At 45.0% G+C, this 12,474-nt stretch overlaps 1 protein-coding gene across 1 annotated transcript in view; it reads right to left on the bottom strand.

Annotated features, from left to right (window-relative positions):
* KCNG2 (potassium voltage-gated channel modifier subfamily G member 2) overlaps positions 1-11,560 on the bottom strand; it is a 56,798-nt gene extending 45,238 nt beyond the window's left edge. The window contains exon 1 of the mRNA XM_076330661.1: positions 11,529-11,560. The gene's annotated coding sequence lies outside the window, so the exon portion shown is untranslated. The remainder of the gene's footprint in view (positions 1-11,528) is intronic.
* Positions 11,561-12,474: the final 914 nt, after the last annotated feature.

Genomic DNA, 12,474 nt, shown 5'->3' with positions numbered 1-12,474 from the left:
ACTGTTGTCCCATCTCACTGCCCTTCCAAAGAAAACAGCAGGCTCAGCTCTGTCCTTTCAAAGGACTGAAGGCAACTACCCCTGAAGACCACCCCATTTTAATGGGACTCAGGGAAGTACCTGCTCACAGCTTTGACTCAGCCTTGGCTATGTGGCAGGGGTTCAGAAACACTCCTGCGGAGAAAAAAAACCCAAAAGATAATGATAATGTCTAGCCTGAAGCACTTTCTGCCTTCTGCGAACAGGCACAAAACTTGGCCGTATCCTGAATCTACGCTAAAGATATCGAGATGCCTGTTTTCCTGCCTGTCCCCACACTTTCTAGTACTCTGGTTTCCAGAGAACAGAAACTCAGCTGTGCAGGCTGCAGAAAAGCTTTGGGTCACGCTACACAACTCAAGTTGAGTAACCAGGGAGCAGGACAGGGAGGCGTTACGGAACAGATCCGTTCAGGGGCTCACCTGTAGTGCACACGCATGGCGTGGGCAGCACAGAAACCAAACATGGAGCTTAGGAGTTCATTCAGAAACCTGAAGTCAGGCATTGCCGGGCCTAGCTTGTAAGGACCTACACCTTTTTTCAGAGGCAGCCCTATGAATATGCAGCTGATAACTGTGAAGCCACTTTAGGTGGCTCTTTGAGACACCTGTTATCCCTGTGAATGGGTAAGTGAATGCACAAAATGAATGGAGACGAAACTCATGCTCGTGACAACAGAGGACAGAAAATAATGCCAGATGTACGGATAAACAGCCTGAATACTGTTGTTCTACTTTGACCTGGTACCATTTTAAGTCAAAATACCAGTCTGTGCAATTTTACACTAACTTATTTTAAGTGAAAGTGGATCATTACGCTTATATTATGACTATTTGAATACATTTAACGGCCAGCTGAAATTCCAGCAATGAATGGCTCAAAGTCAGATCACCTCTACTAGCTTTCATAAATGGAAATAGGATGGAAAAATCAGTAGCTAATACAACACAATCCACAGGAAGGTTCAAGGAACCTCATAATACACAACCATGACATATCCTGCTCTTAGGAGCAGTTTGCTCCTAAACCTAAACACTGCGTTTTCATTTGCATTCTGAAAATAAAGGGTCTGATTTCTTTTATACCTTTCTATGCTATTTAATATAACTGCAGCTGTGTCTCTTGCTTCATTATTTTGCACTGAAATCTCCAGCGATGCATAGAATAACTTAAAAATTGTAGAGTAGGATCTTTCTGTGATACAATTACTTCTTCCTTTTTAATAATGGTCCACTTTTGAGAATGCCAAGAGTGGTATAAACTGACATACTCCAGTGGATTCTCAAGATTCATGGAAAAAGATAATTAAGAAAATATTGCTCTCTGTCAGGATTGCAAATTATTTCTGTTAATTCCTCTGAGATCTGTACTCTGTCTCCTCAACAGTTCTGCCTGCAATTGAGGTTGGTTGAGCTAAGGAAGGTACACAGGCAATAACTAGGTTATTGAGAAGGAAAGCACTATCAAACCTGTTAAGTAGGTCATTATGGGCCTCATATAGCTCTTGTGACAAAGTTCAAGGCCAGGACTGCAGCATACGATGCCAGGACCCTGCAGAGATCTCTGAAGTGATGGTGGCGAAGAGTACTGGAAAGAAAGATGAAATCTATCCTGTCTAAGCTACTGCTAACACCATGAAGGCCAGGACGGTGGTAATGGGCTTCTTTCTTTCTTCCAGGGAGATGCAATCAGAGTTTAAACAAGTATTAATCTGCACAGCTCACCAACTGCACACGCCACCATTGAGCCTACTGTTACCTCACTCCTTGTGCTTGCTAGCCTTCTACAATAAACACTACCCTTAGCTTATAGTTATAATTGGTTAATTTACCCATACTTCCAGGGGTAAAAGAAGAACAAATAGACACTGTCCTTTTTGCAAGGATATTCAAGCATGAATAATCAGAACAAAGGATGCCAAGGAAGCAAAAAGCAGGGGGGAAAGAAAATCATGTCACCAACTCTCTTTGATCTTTAGATCATGCTTGAAAAATCTTCTCAGCCGAGAAGGAGACAAGAAAAGTCCAGGGAAACGCTGACTCCAGAAACTTCAGAAAAGAATCAGGCTGCTGCCATTACACATGACAAATCCTCATCTGACTTTGGTTTTTCACCCTGATACATGCATATAGCAATGTACCCCCTTATAACACTTCTTTTATAAGCAGCTCAATTAATCCAGTTCATTAAAACATATTGAAGTATGAGTCTTGGATCATACACTGGTCTTCTCTCACTTAAGCTAAAGATGGATCCCTTCATTTGGGGAATAAATTAATTCTAGACAATCTTAAAAAAAAAAAAAAAGGAAAAAAAATCCAGCATTTAGAATTGTAGTAGGTTGTTGCATAAGGGGCCATGTTTGATATGAAACAAAAAAGCTATTTCTGAGAAGCATGCACATACACATGTACAGCATTTGAACAGGTGTTATTTGTCACAGTCTACCACAGACACTATCAGAGCTTACAGAGAAACACAATGTCTATTAAAAATTATTCACCACGCTTATTAACATGACAAAGCATACGAACTGTGAACTAGTAATTAGAATGTATAAGATTTGATAAATGAAAGGTTTTTAAATGTTCTGTAAGGACCCATTCTTGAAACCCCTTACTTGCATGAGTCCATCAGCTTCAGGACACCGATGTATTCAGTAGGATTGTTTGTATGAATAAGAATTACTCATAAAGGGTGAAGTCTGGCAGGATTAGGCACTGAACGTAAGCTCTTTTCACAAATTTTTATTTTAAAGAAATAAAATCAGAAGTTTTACTCTTGCTTAGCCCAAGGGCAATATATTATTAATCCATAACTCTGAGGGGTTTAACTCCAGACCACAGCACAAGTACAAAGAAATACAAGAACAAACATCTAGGACTGAGATGTGCTCTCATTTATCTGGACAGGCTCCTTTGATTTACCTCAGCATAGCCAAGAAGAACATTTCCCTGCCATCTAGCCAGGAATTGCTCCCATTGCAGAGCCCCTAACAGCAGTCTGCAGAACAAATTCAAGTCCTTCTGCAGCCAGAGGAAGCCTTCACAGCATGAAGCTTCATAAAACCCCCAGGAGAGGCTGAACTCAGCATAAGGGTTTAATACTAAATTTAATACTAAACCGAGAAATATTTTAGTGACATTTACATTGAAGAATATACACACAAAAGGGGAGATTCGCAATCTACAATTATCAAATGCTGGGACTCTCAAAAGCGTGGAGGATATGCTGCTTCTACTCTCGGTGGGTAAAGAAAAGGTTGTGCATACTGTGCATTTCCAAGCCCCAAAGGACCCAACCTTCCGTTTCTAAATCAATAGGTATAAAATGGAGCCTTATACCTGCTTCAAGACTATTTCAACTTGTCATGAAAAGACTTTTTAAATTTCTCTTATTTCTCTCTTTCATATGTAACCCTGATCAGCTTCCCTTATCATATATATTTTCAAAGGTTTTCACAGGTTTTAGAGTCATACTCAGAAAAGTCCTTCCTGAAACACCTTTGATGACTTTACAGACATCTAGTAACATTAAAAACTACAGCTCAAAGGCAAACCTGAATAAATGACCTTGAAAAACATGAGAGACAAGAACACAGCAAAAAAATTATTCTAGGTACAGAACATATAGCAAATCATAGAATCACAGAATCATTTAGGTTGGAAAAGACCTTTAAGATCATCAGGTCCAACCACTAACCTAGCACTGCCAAGTCCACCACTACACCATGTCCCTAAGTGCCACATCTACACGTCTTTAAATACCTCCAGGGGTGGTGACTCAACCACTTCCCTGGGCAGCCTGTTCCAATGCTTGACAACCCTTTCAGTGAAGAAATTTTTCCTCCTGTCCAATCTAAACCTCCCCTGCCGCAACTTGAGGCCATTTCCTCTTGTCCTATTGCTAGTTACTTGGGAGAAGAGACCGACACCCACCTCGCTACAACCTCCTTTCAGGTAGTTGTAGAGAGCGATGAGGTCTCCCCTCAGCCTCCTTTTCTCCAGGCTAAACAACCCCAGGTCCCTCAGCCGCTCCTTGTAAGACTCGTGCTCTAGACCCTTCGCCAGCTTTGTTGTATCAACTGTATCTGAACTAGAACTGGTATGACTGGAGTTGTTCCTGCCTTATTGTAGACATTGTGGAGACATCCCTAAGGCGCTGATGTGGTACCATGACTTCCCCTTAATCAACAAACACGAGTTCAACTGAATGACAAGCTGGAAAAGATACATAAAACTTAGCTGGGAACTAAGACTGAATATATTAACGTGAATACTGCCACAGGAACTGTCTCCATGATTAAACATAACAGGGTCAGGATTTTACTGTCTGCTTCTGGATATTGAAAGACATCATCTAAATTATATAATTCAAAGTAAGCATACCCATACACATCAATAGAAACAACAAACAAGCCTCTTGCGGCTTCACTGATTGCTTAGGTCTGGCAGGTAAGACTGGTCATTATTCTGAGCACGGGGGTAAGCTCAGAACTAGGTCAATGTGCGTTATTGTAAACAAATTTAACAGCTCAGCTGAACAAGAACGTCTTGCAGCCTGAAAAGATGGCAAAAGGTCCAGTAATGGTAACAAAGTGGTACTAGCCTGTCCATGGAGACACATAGCAAGTCTCCGCCATCAAAATATAACTGCAAATTCACCACAAGAAAAAAATAGAAGATGAAAGGAAGCATGAAATAAGGAAAGATGGTGTCAATCTTGATGATCTATCATAATCTTCATTAACTAGAAGCATGTTACGGTGATCTCCAAAAGGAATCATTTCTGATGTCAGAAACTAAAATTTCTGACGATGTGCTCCATGTCCTGGAAATATCTGCTTTTTAAAGTATTTCCTCCTTAACTCAATAACATTATCAAAGGCAGTTTGTGAGGAAAGAGAATTTATTCTTGAGAGCCAAGCAAAAATTTCATCCTGGCAGGTCAGAATAAAGTAGAATCCTAACCCACACAGACTTTAGCCTTGGAATAATATTTGAAAAGCTCTAAACTAAAGAGACTTGGGTTTCACAGAGTTTTGCTGAATGAATTTATATTGTGATTGCAGAGTCTCCATGGAGGCTCTGGCTTCCTGGCTTTACCAGTTGAAAAAACTGCACTGATAATCTGAAGGAAAGCAACTGTTTTCTCCTGCTGTCCATCACAATCCGTTCAACACAGAGTACCTAGGATTCTTGTACTTCACTCTGAGAAGTTCAAAAACCCCCCATCTTCCCTCAAGCTCAGTCTATCCTTTATCCTATTATTTTGACTGTTCAACAATTTACAGTATTGACAATGCACTTTCTCTAGCAATTGTTTCCATGTAATTTCCAAAGCAGGATGTTCCTCTTCTTAAAAATATAAAAAAACCCCAGAACATTTCTCTACACACTGAAAAATCCATCCATCAGTGTGATAATCAACTTCAGCTCCTGGCTGACATTGCTTCACACCACCCGTGCAAGCAACATGACTTCAACTCATTAATGGGAATCACATATCATTTCCTTCATTAACGTACATCACTTGTGTGGTTAAACCAGCACATTCCCATTGTTGCTGATGCTGAATATAGCGTTCTTATCTTGTTGCTCACCCAGTTCAGTGTCGCTTCAGCTGTAACCAAATTTTGAGTTTAGCTGTGAATGAAATCATTCCAGCTCAGGCCAGTAACAGCCCAGTAATCCCAAACCCACCTGAACCAGCAGCAGTATAAGGCACAGAAACCAGGGCTCATGATCCATGTGCTGCTGAGCCCAAGGCAAGGGGGGGACCGAGGGGGAGGAGGAGGCAAAAGGGAGAGACTGTGAGATGATGCAAACTTTCACACCTTCAAAGTCACCATAGTAAGCACGTCTGCCCTAAGAGATACCTGTTTTCAGTGGAACGACTAACCAAGCAATATTTTCCTTGATTCAAAGCTGGTTTGATGTGACAAAGATTTAAAAGCAATAGCTTAGGTCCAGTTCTAACTGGAGAAATTAAAAAGCGTGTGGAAATGAGCTTCCCATTCAGGATCCAGTTCCGTTTGACACCCTGGATAGATAAAAACCCAAAGTCTCAGAAATGAGCTAGATTTGAAGAAGTTAGGTATATTTTTCAGGGGTACAAGGCTTGGCACAAAAAATTATTCTCACAGCTGTGCCAAATTCCTGGAGGATGGTTTATCCTAAATCTGACTGGTCTACTTCTCCTCTTTCCTTCATCTGTCCAGTCTCTCCTTAAACATTTTAAAATTACAGATGTCTTGTAATTCAGACAGTGGGGTAAATATGCATAAAATGATGACACTTGTGAGGAATTTGCTTCACAGCCAACACACAATGCCTGCTTTACAGTACATCTGAGAAACCTCATTTTCAGCTCATTCCAATAATGTGTCTGACTAGAAACATTTAAAAAAAAAAAAAAAATCACAGGATGGCAAGAGATATACACATTCAGAATGGCTCTTCTCAGAAAACAAACACGTTTATCATTCCTCTCCAAAGTTCCCAGGGGACCATGCTCAAATCCCAGGTGTACCAAGCAAAGCCAACGTAGTGGTGGGCTTGGCAGTGTTAGGTTAACAGTTGGACTCGATGATCTTAAGGGTCTTTTCCAACCTAAATAATTCTATGATTCTATTATGCGTCAGTACCCCTCTCCACCTGGGGAGTGACGGAGTTCAGGTGGAGAAGGGTATCACCAGCACACCCACAGCTGTTCCTGTGGAGCTCCCATTCACTCTCTCAGGGTGAGCAGTGGGCATCCTGGCACAAGACAGCCGTGCACACAGACAACGCTGGATCTCAACCATTATTCCCTGCCCAGCTGATATCAGCCTATTTATTCTTCTAATGGAGCCATTTATAGAAGGCAGAGACAAATGGTTCTAACTTAGTTGTCAAAGAACCCCCACACCATTAATATTTATAAAGTGCTTCTTGTGGGTGCCATCTCAGTCTAAACACTATTTGTTTCTTCAGGAAACACAAAGCTCTGAAAAAGAAGAGGAGCATAACCTCCATAATCACCAGCATATGTAATTCTTCATCTTTTGAAACAACACTGAAAGGATGCATTTTTAATGCTTTATTTTTGTTTTGTCTCCGTTGCTTTAATATTCCTAGAATCTTGAGTACAACATTTTTCCTTTTAAATGCTCATGTTCTTTCCCATTTGTCTAATATTGATTTACCTCCTGCCAGTTGTGCAGAACTCTAATTTAACACGCTTTAGTTGGATCCCTTGTTTTCAACAATCTTCACGAATGCTACCAAGAGAGCTCAGAAAACGAAAGACACTAGTTAACCAAGCAGCACAGAGCATGGAGAACCATTATTTGTGTAGATATCCTGTAAACATAGTGGCTTTATGTTTATTTTTACCAATAGCTGGCATCACAGTTAACAGTTTTAATTATCCTTATTTAGAGTCCTGAAAGACGACAAGAAAGAGATCATTTGGGACCTTTTCTACTCAGGAGCAGGAACACATTAAAGTGACTTGATTCAATTACAGTCATTTAAACTCTTTGTTTAGTTTTTTACCATTTGGAAAAAATACCACAAACCTCTGATTTGCTTTAAAGTTTTAGATTTTATCACCAAATGGTTGTGAAATGGCAAATTTGTTGGTATAACCTGAATGATTATCAGAGGTGTCAGTTCCTGTTAAGAAGCTGGGAGACCATATACTTCTCGTCATTTTCCAGGGTAAAAAAAACATAAAGAGATTTTAAATATTTAATAAGAAGAAGAATGCTCCAGAAATTGCTCTTCAGTGGAATACATGCACCTAAGGCTAGAGGAAGCACTGAAAGTTTTAAAAAGTAAAGCACTCATCCTAAAGCACATCAGCTTTTAGTAAGACATCACAGATGATTTTTGAGTTGGTAAGGGCAGAAGGACAACATTAAGAAAGCAGAGGGACTCTGGCCCCTCTCTCATCTCGAGTAACATGGGGAGCGTCCGCCCATTCTGCTGGGAAGTCAGGGGAAAGCCACTCATCTTGCATCAGCCAATATGACCAGCACCAGAGTCTTCAGAAATGTTATTTTTTTATTCTGCTTAACCATTTAACCACACTGCACAGAATCTTAATTTGCCTTGGTATCTTAGTCCCATTGAAAAAGAAAAAAGCGAGAAGCAAGGAAAAGATCTTCCACAGGCAAGACGCTACACAAGAGGAACAGAAGCAACATGACTTTCCGTATGGCTGAACTACCTCCTGAAATGGGATGTAGGTTCAGCTGTGATGCAGAATAAGAATACACCAGAAAGCAGTACAAAGTAACTTGAAGTTGTCAGGTTTAATTAATAGGTACCTAAAAATGCCTGACTGACTTAAACAAAGCATTAAGGTCCTATTGATTATAAAAGGTGTCATAATCAATCTGATGAAGACATTAATCAGAGTAGGGAAACAAGCAAGTCACATAACTCAAAACTGATGTCTTAATTAAGCAAATAAGCTACTAGATGCAATGCAAAGCACACTGAATATTTAAAGAGGTACCTGGCCAGAGCTGATATGGCTTCTTCATTTTTTTAGTAGAGCTACAAAAAATTTGAAAAGAAACAATCTCAACCCTTATCACTTATATACGTCTGACAAAGTTTTTGATCCCCCTGCTGAGACCCATCTGTATCACAAATTTAACACGCTGGTCCTTGACTGCCTATGTCATTTTTAAAATAGGAGAAAGGCTCCTCAATCACTTAGACCTTTAGAAAATATTTAAGAGTTTTCACTACCTCCAGTTTTCTGTTTCTTCCCTTAATACCATTCAAATTGAACATGTATTTTTATCATCTGTTCAGTCTTAAAATGCTGTCTCTCTTTCTGCCTTGCAAACAACCTGAGGACACAGTGATCACATCCAGTTCGGTCTTTCCTTTGATTGCTCAAAACAGGCAATCAAATAACTGTCTACATGCAAGTTCACAAGCTAAAAGCTATGCTGAGCATTCAGAAGACAACACTCTGGAATAATTCACCACCTGGGTACTCTTACCCTGTACCAACAGTACCCGTGCACGATGTTAGCACAGGTTAGCTACAGCATTGTCAGTTCCCACCAGCTTTTCCGGCTCTAGCTTCTCCAATTAGACAGGTCTTGTGCTACAGAAGTATGAGGGTTTCCACAGTGTATAAAAATCCATCCAACGCCGGCTTGATTACTGATCCTGTCTGATTGCAGACAGTACTGGCTTCAGTGCAAGGCACAATCCGATTACCTGGGAGCAATTTCTTAGGCTGTCCTGAAATTGTAGTCAGGCATTTAAAAGGATTTCTCCCAGAATCAGACACAACAACAACAACGAAAAGGTAAAGACCAGAAGCATCCGAAGACCATCACAATCCTGCCTAAGCATCCTGTTCAGCAAAGAAATGCAACTCTTCTCTCATCTGTTTTATCAACACGGAGCTGCTAAAGGGAAAAAAAAAATGAACTCATGCATTTTAGGGCTTCAAAACCGAAGCCACGTAAAAAAACCAGGGCTTTATTAATGGGGACACCGCGAGAGTTATTCATACACAGGGCTGTATCACATTTAAAAGCTGAGCCGAAACTTTCCTTTGTGTGCCGTTTTAAAACCATTCCATAATTAAGCCCAAAGAGATGACAGACATTTATCGACAGTTAATGCAGTGCTCCCACAATGTATTATTAGGCACAAGACCAGAGGCGCAAGGCCAAGTGCTGTTAATCTCCTAGCGAGTGCAGTAGTGTCTCAGATACGTACTGCCTGAAAATATCTGGTGATGTTGCTAATATTTTTTAAACAGCAGAAGTCTTGAGTTTTCACAGAAACTGATACACCGATTAACCCACCAAAATAAAAGTGTCATGGAAAAAAAACTGAGACAATTTGCCTAGCTTTTAACCCCCTTTGCCCACATAAGGAGTGATGTATAAAAAAGGGCTACTCCTTTGCCTTACCTCATGTTTTACTTTAGCAGTGTCAAATCTGATCTTTCGTGCTTGGCTAGAAACCTTTCCAAAACAAGTGGGAACGTCTATCAGCTTCTACCCAAGGCATAGGAAGTGCTGAATATTCAGCCATAGGTTTCCTTCCAAATGCTCTGCTTGTTTGTTTTAGGGAAGCCTTAAGAAGAGCAAATAAAAGAGGTCTGAAATCCTCTGAGCAAAGCTGACTTCTTTCTCTGAAGGTCATCCTCAAGTCATTTCAGAACCACGGAAATAGCCGGGGGGGGGGGGATAAGCAGACTCAAAAGACACCTTTCCTTCTGAAATAACTTTGGTGCTGCAGGCTGAACTAAAAACATGCCCTCAGGTGGAGGTTTGCCACTTTTTATGGACCCAGACAATCTTCCCCCAGGGAGAAAGATGTGGTAACTTCTTCTTGCAAAGGTAACTCCAGCACAAGCACGACACAGAACGGAGAGCTCGCCTCTTCATAAAGACTTCAGTAGAAGTGATCAGGGTCGTCAAGGGTCTTACTGACAAGAACCTTTTTCCTCGGGACAAATCTTAACCCCTGCTTTCAGGGCCAGTGCTGAAGCTGGTATATTAAAACCGTACGGTTAGGTTCTGAATCAAGACAGACCCTTGATATTCCTTCACAATTTATGGTCTGCTCTGACTGAGAATATGCACTCAAATTTTTAATAACGCATTTAGCAAACATTAACTATGACTGACATGCATATTCAGAGCAAATTTTGTTTAGGATCCAAACTGAAATTCATAATCACGTTAGCTATACATATTATTTAGCAGATGTTGCAACCTGAGTCACTAAAGACTTAATTTTGTGTAAACCTTGAGAAAGACCCGGGAACCCAGCGGGAGCTCTGCCTAAGCAGGAACTACAGGATTTGGGGCTCCCGTGCAGTTACACGCCAGGGCACACCACCGTCATTTCAGTGGCAGCTCAATATACCCCGTTTCTGCAACTGAAACGCCACCCCAAAAAACCGAGCGAGCGAGCAAGCGAACAAAAAAGTCTTCTCAGGCCGTTCGGGCAGGAGCAGCCGCTGCGCCCCCTCTACAGCTCCGAGCGCCACCGACCCCCGCTACCAGCGCCAGACCCGTTACCTTCGGCTGCCGCTCGCCGGGTGCGGGGAGGACGGGCCGCCGGCCGGGCTGCCCGGGCAGGGCGCGGAGAGGGGCGGCCCGGCGGCTCGGCAGCGGCCACCGCGCAGCCCAGGGCTGACGCCCGCCCGCGGGCAGCGCCGCCGGGGACGGGGGGAGGCGGGCGGCAGGGTCCCGCCGCGCCGCGCCGCGCCCCGGCGAGAGGGACAGAGGGGGACGAGGCGGGACGGCCGCGCTTCGCCCCGGGTCTCGCTGCGCCCCTCGGTCCGCGCACGGCTCGGGGCGGGGAGGGGACGCGGCGAGTTAGCGGCCGACGCCGCCTGCGAGCGGCAAAGTTGCCGCCACCCAGAGCCGGGCGGGCGGCGCCGGCACAGCCCCCGCCCCCAGCCCCGCGCCCACCGGGTGACCCCCGCCCGCCCGTCCCGCAGCCCCCTCCCACCTCAGGCGCTGCCTCCTCCCCGCCGGCACCGGGGAAGGCGCCGGCTGCTCACCGCTCCATCGCCGCGCTGCGCCCCGCTCCCGGCTCCCCGACTCGACCCGGCTCGCTCCGGATCGGCGCGGCCCCGCCGCCGCAGCGCCCGGTGCCGGCCGCGGAGCGCCGCCCGCCGCCGGGGGCACGCGGCTGGGGGCGGCCCTGCCCGCGGCGGGGTGCCGGTGCCGGGGCGGCCGGGAGGCGGCCCCCTCCCTCGGGGCAAGCTCCCGCCCCGCCGTTAGCCGCCGGGCTGGGAGAGCGGTGGGGGGCCGCGGGGGCAGCGCTGACCCCAACCCGCCCCGCGGGGCGGGTGTCGCGGGGGGGACGCAGCGGGGCACCGTCCTCGTCGGGGTGCGCCCCGCTGCTAAGCGGTGAGGAGGTAACGGCGTTAGTATTGTTATTAATGTATTTACCCCCACCCCCCCCTCCTCGGGGCAACGCGCACCCTGGCGTCCCGGGGCTAGTAGCTCCCGCCCGCAGGCAGCTGGCGTGAGTTGCCCAAAAACTAAGCCCGAGCGTTAACTTAACGCACTTTCGAGAAGCGAACGCGCTCTCCCGGTCGGTGGACTTGTCCTAATCGCGCTGTGGGTCCCGGGTAAGTTTACCCGTTCAAAATCCTCTCGTAGGCTCCGTGCAGCAGGCGCAGCCTGACTCCGGCAGGTAAGCGCTGCCGGCGAGCCCTCGGTGCGCCTGAAATGCTTCCCACGGCCGGGGAGAGCCGTTTCGCCGAGTTTCTGCCGAACTCCGGTGCGGCTGCTGCCCGACCGCCTCCAGGGAGCCCGAGCGGGAGGCGCATTTGGAACCAGTGCCCGACAGCCCCAGGCAGGCAGCCGCGCAGGGGCTCTTGCCTTTGTGAGACGGGGATTTCGCACGGACCCCGTTCCAAGCGCTGGCGGGGTTTGCGTGTGCCGGG

This window comes from Aptenodytes patagonicus, chromosome 2, assembly GCF_965638725.1.
Source record: "Aptenodytes patagonicus chromosome 2, bAptPat1.pri.cur, whole genome shotgun sequence".
NCBI lineage: Eukaryota > Metazoa > Chordata > Aves > Sphenisciformes > Spheniscidae > Aptenodytes > Aptenodytes patagonicus.
Note: the sequence above shows the minus strand (reverse complement) of the source record. Positions and strands in the feature narration are given on the sequence as shown.